Raw genomic sequence first — 8,768 nt, 5'->3', positions numbered from 1 at the left:
AATGGGACACACACAGCACACGGCACAAGAAAGAATGCTTAGAGAGCAGAAGTGAGCAGTGAACTACTTAGCTGAAGACAAAAGACTACCCTTCCTCAGGACTACAGTGCACAAAAAGAAACATCTCAACAACAGTACCTCAAAGCAATATAAAGGTCTGAGGATGAAGCCAGCTCACTTGCAATCCTGTTAAAGAATGAGAGTAACCATGTAGGTCAGATGTATTGGAAAATATTTGCTAGCACAGAATGCTATATTTGTAGAATTTGCTAAGAATTCAACCTTGAATGCCGAAGACATTTGCTAGCAGAGGCTTGCTTTTATGGAACCACTTCTAATATCAGGATCAAGAAATCTGTGAATCGTGCATTATATTCATGGAACCAGCCATACCCTTTCAAAAGTACATCAAACAGGCTCCAGGGCTTCAGCTTGGTGAAGTGCCACAGTTCTCCATGCATACTGTACTCCAAATTACAGCAGGTATACTGTAACCTGTGCCTATCAAAACCTCTATGGGTCTATACTACCATGTCAAGATGTCTTCTACAAAGTGTTTATACACCCAACAAGCATTTCCCAGATTAACAAATTTTACTCTAATTTTATCTTCTTTCCAAGGATCCAGAGGTTCACCAACAAGTCAGCTGCCTAAGTTTTTGTTTTTGGCAAATCCCCAGTACTGGAGGCTGAAGCAGTCCTGTTTCTGTCATGGGATGGACTGCTTTCTTCTTGTTTGGTCAGTGGTGATACCTCTGAACAGGAAAGAGTTGCAGGCCACAGTTTCTTAGGGCCCTGAGAACAGGAAAGTAGGAAACTCCAGAAGCTGTGACTCGGGAATTTTATGTTCCATTTGGCAATTCACCATTGAACTGTAGATAGGAGCTGCTATATGTGTAATCACTTTCTGATTTGGCTCATCAGGGTTATACTCATTGGGATTTGGGCAGTCATCTTCATCATCTTCCTCCTCTTCCAGCTGCTGCTCCAGTGAGAAGGGTCCATTCTCTATACAGTTGGTTTTCGGTTATTCTATCCATGTGGGATCTAGGTTTGCAAGTTCCTGTTTGACATCTTCATCTTTCTCAATTTTTCCTTTCTTGGCTTCTTCTTTTTTGCCTTGGTCCTCAGCTTCACCACTGCACTTTGCGGTCTCCTCCTCAGCAGCCTCCTCCTATTCTGCCACTTTCAGTTGCGCTTCTGGGCAATATTCACTATCTTGCTCATTGGAAGATACAGCTGAGGTGATGTTTTCTTCTATTATTTTCTTTTCAGCTCTGCACTCCAGTTCTTCTATCTCCTGCAGACATTTCTCCAATAATATTGCCTGCCTCTCCTGCTTCTCTTTCAGCTTTTTCTGCTTGTTTTAATTATTTTTCCTGTAGGTTTTTGCTATGGAGATGTACTTACTGCAGACCATAAAGGAGGAGGAGCACCTGCTTTCTGCCATTCAGTGGACTTGGCAGCCATTCTTCTCACATAGGAATCATCCACACACATCAGAATGTTTTGTGGCTCTATGTCAGTGTGAATGATCTTGCGTTTACTGTGCAGATAAACTAACCTTTGAAGGACCTGTCAAATGATACTCTTCACACAGCACACTGGGAGGCCTTGATAGTTGGACTTGATCCATTCGAGGAGATGGTGGCCAAGCACTTCAGATACTGTGTAGACATGCATTCCATTCATGTCTGAAATCTTGTTGTCGATCAGCTGGACTACCATGTCTGTGAGTCACTGGGATCACTTCCTTGAACACATTTGAGGAATTTCATTTCATCCAAGGCTGTTTCTATATAATCTTGGACACTTTTGCAAGTTTCATAGCAACAGATCTTTTCCAATGCATATTCCAACGCAGCCAGACAGCAGAGAAGTGCCTCCCTCCAGGCTTCCTGATAACATAACAGCCATTGAAGGGGTCTCCAATTTTCACTGGATGATAGGCACCTTTGCAGTAGTCCACAGGGTCCTCTTGCTCCTCATCATTTGATCCCTTCCCCTGGCTTTGGGGGTGTGAGGTCTGGCAGAGGTGGCAGAGGTGGTGGCAGTGGCAGCAGTCAAGGAAATAAAGGAGCTGTCTGCTGATGCTCTGGCTTTTTCAGATGCTTCTCTCTTTTTGGCTTCCATTTTCAGACCTGAGTGGCTAGCACTTTCCCAGAACTCATTGCTACATGGTGCCAGTGGGGTGGCAGGCTTTATGGTGGTGGCAGGTGTGGAGGTCATGCAGGAGCTGAGGTGAACCAAGCCAAGCCAAGCCAAGCCAGGCTGCAGCCTCCCCTTGCTCTGCCAGTGGAGGAAGCTGAACTGTGCCTCTACCACAGGCGCCGCCATGGCCATCGCCACTGCCACTGCTCCAGCTCTCTCAATTCTTTTCACGACAATGTATTTGATTACAAAATCATAATGGTGGCTTTATGAAATTGCAATGGAAATCTATGATATCACAATTGGTTATGTCATCACAATTGATTGTGACTTCAGAATCGTTGGTTTATGCTGTCATAATAGTTTTATAACTATAGTTCATTATGACAGAACAATGGTTAGTTTATAAAATCATTATAGGACTTTATGAGATCAGAATATTTGTATGGCAGCATAAAGGTTTCCTGACATCACAATTGATTACTACATCATAATGTTGCTTTATGATTCACAATTGATTATGATATACACTGGTGATTTATGATATGGTTAAGTACGATGTCCAATGATAAATTTATTACCTCATAGATTTTATGAATTCACAATTGATTATGTTATCACAGTGATAAATTTATTACAATGGTGGTTAATGATATCCCAGGTGATTATATATCAAAAGGAATTTTATAATGTCACAATTGATCATTACCTGACAATATAACTTGAAACACCACAGTGGCCTTTTTTGTCACAAAATATTGGTTTATTACATCATATGCTGTTTCTGATACCACAATTTACTATAACATCATAATTACAGTTTATGGCATAACAATTGGTTATCATGACTCATTAGTGTGTTTATGATGCTACAGTGCTTTGAGTGACTTCACAGTGATGATGAAATCACAATGGCAGACTTTTATCTTGATTTATCACATTTCAATTGGTTATGATATCTGAAGGGTTTTTGCATCACAATTGATTAAGCCATAAGAACAATAGCTTATCACAATGTTTTATGACACCAAAATATACTTTCAAATCACAATGGCTTTTTCATCACAATTATAACGTTATAATGCTAGTTTTATTACAATACAATCATTGGTTTATGACTTCACAATAGTACATTAATAACTTAATATACTGCTATATGATCTCATAATGGATTTCATGGAATCACAATTGATTATAAACTCACAATGGTGATATATGACAAGACAACCAATTGTGATATCACAATACATCACAACTGATTATAATGTCACAATTGTGGGTTCATGATGCTGCAGTGTATTTATGATTTTACTGGTGATTACTTGATTGTGACATAACAGTAGGCTTATGGTATCACAATGGTTGGTTTATGGCATCAAAATATCAGTTTACAAAATCACAATGATTTCTTTGACATGATAATTAGGTATGATATGACAATGGAGGTTTATGAAATCACAGCTATGACATCATAATGATATATTTATGATATCACAAGGCATTTTATGTGTTTTCAATTGATTATGACATTATAATGGTAGGTTTTTGTAATAACATTGGTGGTTTATCATCATTATAATATCATAAGGATATTCACAATAGCACAATTGATTATCAAATGACAACTGTATCTTTTTTTTGACAGGCAGTTAGACAGTGAGAGAAAGATGCAGAGAGAAAGGTCCTCCCTCCATTGGATCACCTCCCAAATGGCTGTTAGGGCTGGCACCCTGCACCAATCTGAAGCCAGGAGCTAGGTGCTTCCTCCTGGTCTCCCATGCGTGTGCTTGGCCCAAGCACTTGGAAAATCCTCCACTGCCTTCCCAGTCCACATCAGAGAGCTGGACTTGAAGAGGAGCAACTGGTTGGCCGGTGCCGTGGCTCAATAGGCTAATCCTCCGCCTTGCGGCGCCAGCACACCGGGTTCTAGTCCCGGTCGGGGCACCGATCCTGTCCCGGTTGCCCCTCTTCCAGGCCAGCTCTCTGCTGTGGCCAGGGAGTGCAGTGGAGGAAGGCCCAAGTGTTTGGGCTCTGCACCCCAGGGGAGACCAGGATAAGCACCTGGCTCCTGCCATCGGATCAGCACGGTGCACCGGCCGCAGCGCGCTACCACAGTGGCCATTGGAGGGTGAACCAACGGCAAAAGGAAGACCTTTCTATCTGTCTCTCTCTCACTGTCCACTCTGCCTGTCAAAAATAAAAAATAATAAAAAATAAAAAATAAAAAAAAGAGGAGCAACTGGGACAGAACCTGGTACCACAACTGGGACTAGAATCTGGGGTGGAAGTGCCACAGGTGGAGGGTTAGCCTTGTGAGTCTTGGCGCTGGCCAACTAGGCTATATTGGTTTATCAAAATTGATCACATCATAATGGTTGTTTAAACATCACAATTGATCATGACATGTCATATGTCTTAGTGTTATTCCTTACTTGTACCTACTCAATAGTGGCTGAGCCTGGCTCATCTGGACTATCCATAGTAGATTTGGTGTCAACGCTTGCAAAAGCATTCTTAGAGATCACATTGGCACCTTGGATGGGAATATTTACACCAAAAAAAAATGTCCCAGTGATGCACCCTAAGGCTTCCCCTGCTTCTAAGGGACTATTTTAAATGCATGTCACTGCCCTGGCACTTGGTTTTGTTTCACTCTTAGGCCAATATTTTTCATCCCACAAAAGAATATAGTTTCTTATCTCTGATTCTTAGTCAAAAGCTGGTTTAAATTTCAGTTTCTAAGCTAGGAGTAGAGTACTCATTTCTGTGTGTCTCCCGTGTTCAGAGCTTGTGCAGATGAAGAATTTCTAATGAACTTTTCAACTCATTTCTTCACTCTCTTGTTAGCATCCTTTTGTGTGATCTTTAGGAAAGAACCTCAGTTGAAGATATTGAGCTCTGTAAGCACAATATCTGGAAGATGGAGTGAACACTGGCTTCATTGGAAGATGTATTTCTCTTTCTGATTTCAGAAAATTAACTTTCTATTTAAGTATGTCTTTCTCTTTGAGGCTAAAATTTTATTTCAGAACTCATCCATATGCTGAAGAGACCAAGAACGTATTGAACACAAATACCAGGTTACGGCTTTGTCTCCCAGCCAGAAAATAAGGCAAACAGAGTAAGGACATTTGGTTTTATCAATTTATGGATACCTTGCCAGTAAAATAGGACAAAAGGAGGTGAATTTACATAGTTTAGACTGTTTTATTTTTAATTTATTTCTTATTCATTAGTATTTCTTTTTTCATTTTTTAAAATTTTATTTAAGCTACAGAAGTTTCATGCACTTTATATATACAGATTTATGAACATAGTGATAGTTCCTTCATTCCCACCCATGTTCCAAGAGTTCTTCCTCATACCTCTAACATTCCCAATCTTAATTTTTATAAATATCTACTTTCCATTTACTTAATTACCATAAAGTTAACCCTACACAAATAAAAGAATTCAACAAATAGTATGATAATACAAAGAGTGTTCCTCAACAGAATAGACCAGGACTGTAAATGATCATGAAATCTGAAAATGTCAATTTCAGTCCTATACATTGTCATTTAGGTACTCTAATAGCTACCCTTGATCACAGAATATATGACAAATTTCTTTTGGTTGCTGGCTTATTTCACTAAGTATAATGTTTCCAGTTGGATTCGTTTTGTTGCAAAATACAGGATTTCATTTGTTTGCAGCTGATTAGTACTCCCTTAGTGAGTGTGTGTGTGTGTGTGTATGTGCATATATATGTGTGTGTGTGTGTGTATACCACAGTTTCTTTATAGAGTCTTCAGTTGATGGACATATGTTAGGTATTATGAATTGAGAAGTAATGCACTTGGGGGTACAGTTAGCTCTTTCAAATGCTGATTTCTTTTGCTTTGGATAATTCTCAGGAGTGGGATGGACAGAACAAATGGCAGGTCTATGTTCAGATTTCTGTAATATCTCCATATGGTCTTCTACAGTGGCTGCATCAATTTACATTAACATCAGCAATGAATTAGGATACCTTTTCTTCACATCCACGGAAGCAGTTATTGTTATTGATTTCTGTATAAGAGTCATTCTAATTGGGGTGAGTTGAAACTGCATTGCCATTTTGATTTACAATTCCATAATGGCTAGTGATCCTGAACATTTTGTTTTTTCAAACATCTGTTGACCATTTGGTATTTGCTCTTGGAAAATGCCTGTTCAAGTCATTTGCCTATTTCATAACTGGATTCTTTGTTTTGTTTTTGTAGAATTTCTTGAGCTAGTTATGGATTCTGGATATTAACCCTTTATCAGCTACATGGTTTGCTAATACTTTCTCCCATTCTGTCAGTTGTCTCTTCACTTTGTTGCTTCTTTTTCAGTGCAGAAGCATCTCAGCTTGGTGTAATCCCATTTCTCAATTTCAAATTTGCTTGCCTATAATTCTGGGGCCTTTTCCCAGAAGTCTTCTCCTGTGAAAATATCTAGCACTGTTTTCCCAATATTATTTAGTGATTTGATGGTATCAGGTCATAGATTTAGGTCTTTGGTACATTTTCAGCAGATTTTTGTGTAAGGTGTCAGGTAGGGGTCTTGTTTCATATTTTTGCATGTGGTAATCCAGTATTCCCAGCTTCATTTGCTGAATAGCCTATGCTTGCTCCAGGGATTGATTTTAGTTCCATCATCAGAATTAAATGATTTTAGATGCATGGACTGGTTTCTGGAGTTTCCATTCTGTTCCATTAGTCTACACATCTTTTTATGCCAGTATCAGGTTGTTTTGAATATAACTGCTCTGTAGTATGTCTTGAAATCTGGTTTTGTGAGACCTCCAACTTGGTTTCTATCATATTATATAGCTTTAGTGTTCAGGATCTCTTGTGTTCATATATGAATTTTAGCATCATTTTTCCTGGATAAGAGAAGAATATTATTCGCATAATGATAGCGATCACATTCAATCTGTAAATTGTTTTCAGTAGTATGGACATACTGATGATAGTAATTCCTCCAATCCATAAACATTCATTTATTTTCCATTTGTAATATATTGTACTTCTTTCTTTAATGTTTTATAATTTTCATAGTAGAGAGATATCTTTGGTTAAATTTATTACAAAGTATTTAATTCTTTTTGTAGCTATTGTGAATGGATTGATTTTAAAAGTTCTCTCTCAACCATGGTATTGTCTGTGTATAAAAAGGCTATTGATTTTTGTATGTTAACTTTATATCCTACCATTTTACATAACTCTTTTATGAGTTACAATAGTCTCTTAGTGGAGTCTTTTGGTTCCCGGATATATTGTGATATGGCATCTACAAGTACAGATAATCTGACTTGCTCCTTTCCAATTTTTATCCCTTTGGATTCTTTTTCTTGCTTAGTGGCCCTGGCTCAATCAGACTATATCTGGAATCATGTCATCTGCAAATAGGAATAGTTTGCATTGCTTCCTTTCAATTTCTATAATTTTGACTTCTTTTTCTTACCTAATGGCTCTCAGTGAAACTGAGGACTATATTGTGTAGTAATTTTCAGAGTGGGAATTCTTGTCTGGTTGTGGATCTTAGTGGAAATGTTCCCAATTTTTCCCCATTCAGTAAGTTCCTGGCAGAGATTTTGCCTATACTCAATTTGCTTAAGATTTTCATCCTGAAAGGTCTTGTATTTTATCAAATGATTTCTCTGTTTCTATTGAGGTTATCATATGCTTTTTGTTTTTCAATTTATTAATGTGATGAATCATGTTGATTGATTTGTGAAATCTTGAACCATCCATGCACACAAAGGATAAATCTCACTTGGCCCAGTCAAATATATTTCATCTGGGTTATTGGATTAAATTTGCTACTCTGTTGTTGAGAATTTTTGCAACTATGTTCAGCAGCGGTATAGGTCTGTAGTTCTCTATCAGTGTTGTATCTTTTTAAGATCTAGGAATTAATGTGATTCTGGCTGCATAGAAAGAATTTGGGAAGATTCTCTCCATTACAGTGGCTTTGAACAGCTTGAGAAGAATTGGAGTTACTTTTTCTTTAAATGTCTGGTAGAATTCAGCAGTGAAGCTATCAGCTCCTGGACTCTTATTTGTTGGGAGTATCTCTATTACTGTCAGTCTCCAACTTGGTTTTTGGTCTGGTTAAGTTTTCTTTTTTTTTTAACTTTTAATTAATGAATATAAATTTCCAATGTACAGCTTATGGATTACAATGGCTTCCCCTCCCATAACTTCCCTCCCACCCGCAACACTCCCCTCTCCCACTCCTTCTCCCCTTCCATTCACATCAAGATTCATTTTCAATTCTCTTTATATACATAAAATCAATTGAGTATACATTAAGTAAAGATTTCAACAGTTTGCACCCACATAGAAACACAAAGTGAAACATACTGTTTGAGTACTAGTTAAAGCATTACATCAAAATGTACAGCACATTAAGGACAGAGATCCCACATGAAGAGCAAGTGCACAGTGACTCCTGTTGTTGACCCAATATGAAACTCTAGTTTATGGTGCCAGAAACCACCCTAGGCTGTTATCATGGGTTGCCAAGGCTATGGAAGCCTTCCAAGTTCGCCGACTCTGATCATATTTAGACAAGGTCATAAAAGACAGGGTGAGGATAGTAAC

At 38.4% G+C, this 8,768-nt stretch overlaps 1 pseudogene; it reads right to left on the bottom strand.

Annotated features, from left to right (window-relative positions):
* Nucleotides 1-427: 427 nt before the first annotated feature.
* LOC133754032 (SRSF protein kinase 2-like) lies at nucleotides 428-2,171 on the bottom strand (annotated as a pseudogene).
* Between the last annotated feature and the right edge of the window lie 6,597 nt (nucleotides 2,172-8,768).

This window comes from Lepus europaeus, chromosome Y, assembly GCF_033115175.1.
Source record: "Lepus europaeus isolate LE1 chromosome Y, mLepTim1.pri, whole genome shotgun sequence".
Taxonomy (NCBI): domain Eukaryota; kingdom Metazoa; phylum Chordata; class Mammalia; order Lagomorpha; family Leporidae; genus Lepus; species Lepus europaeus.
Note: the sequence above shows the minus strand (reverse complement) of the source record. Positions and strands in the feature narration are given on the sequence as shown.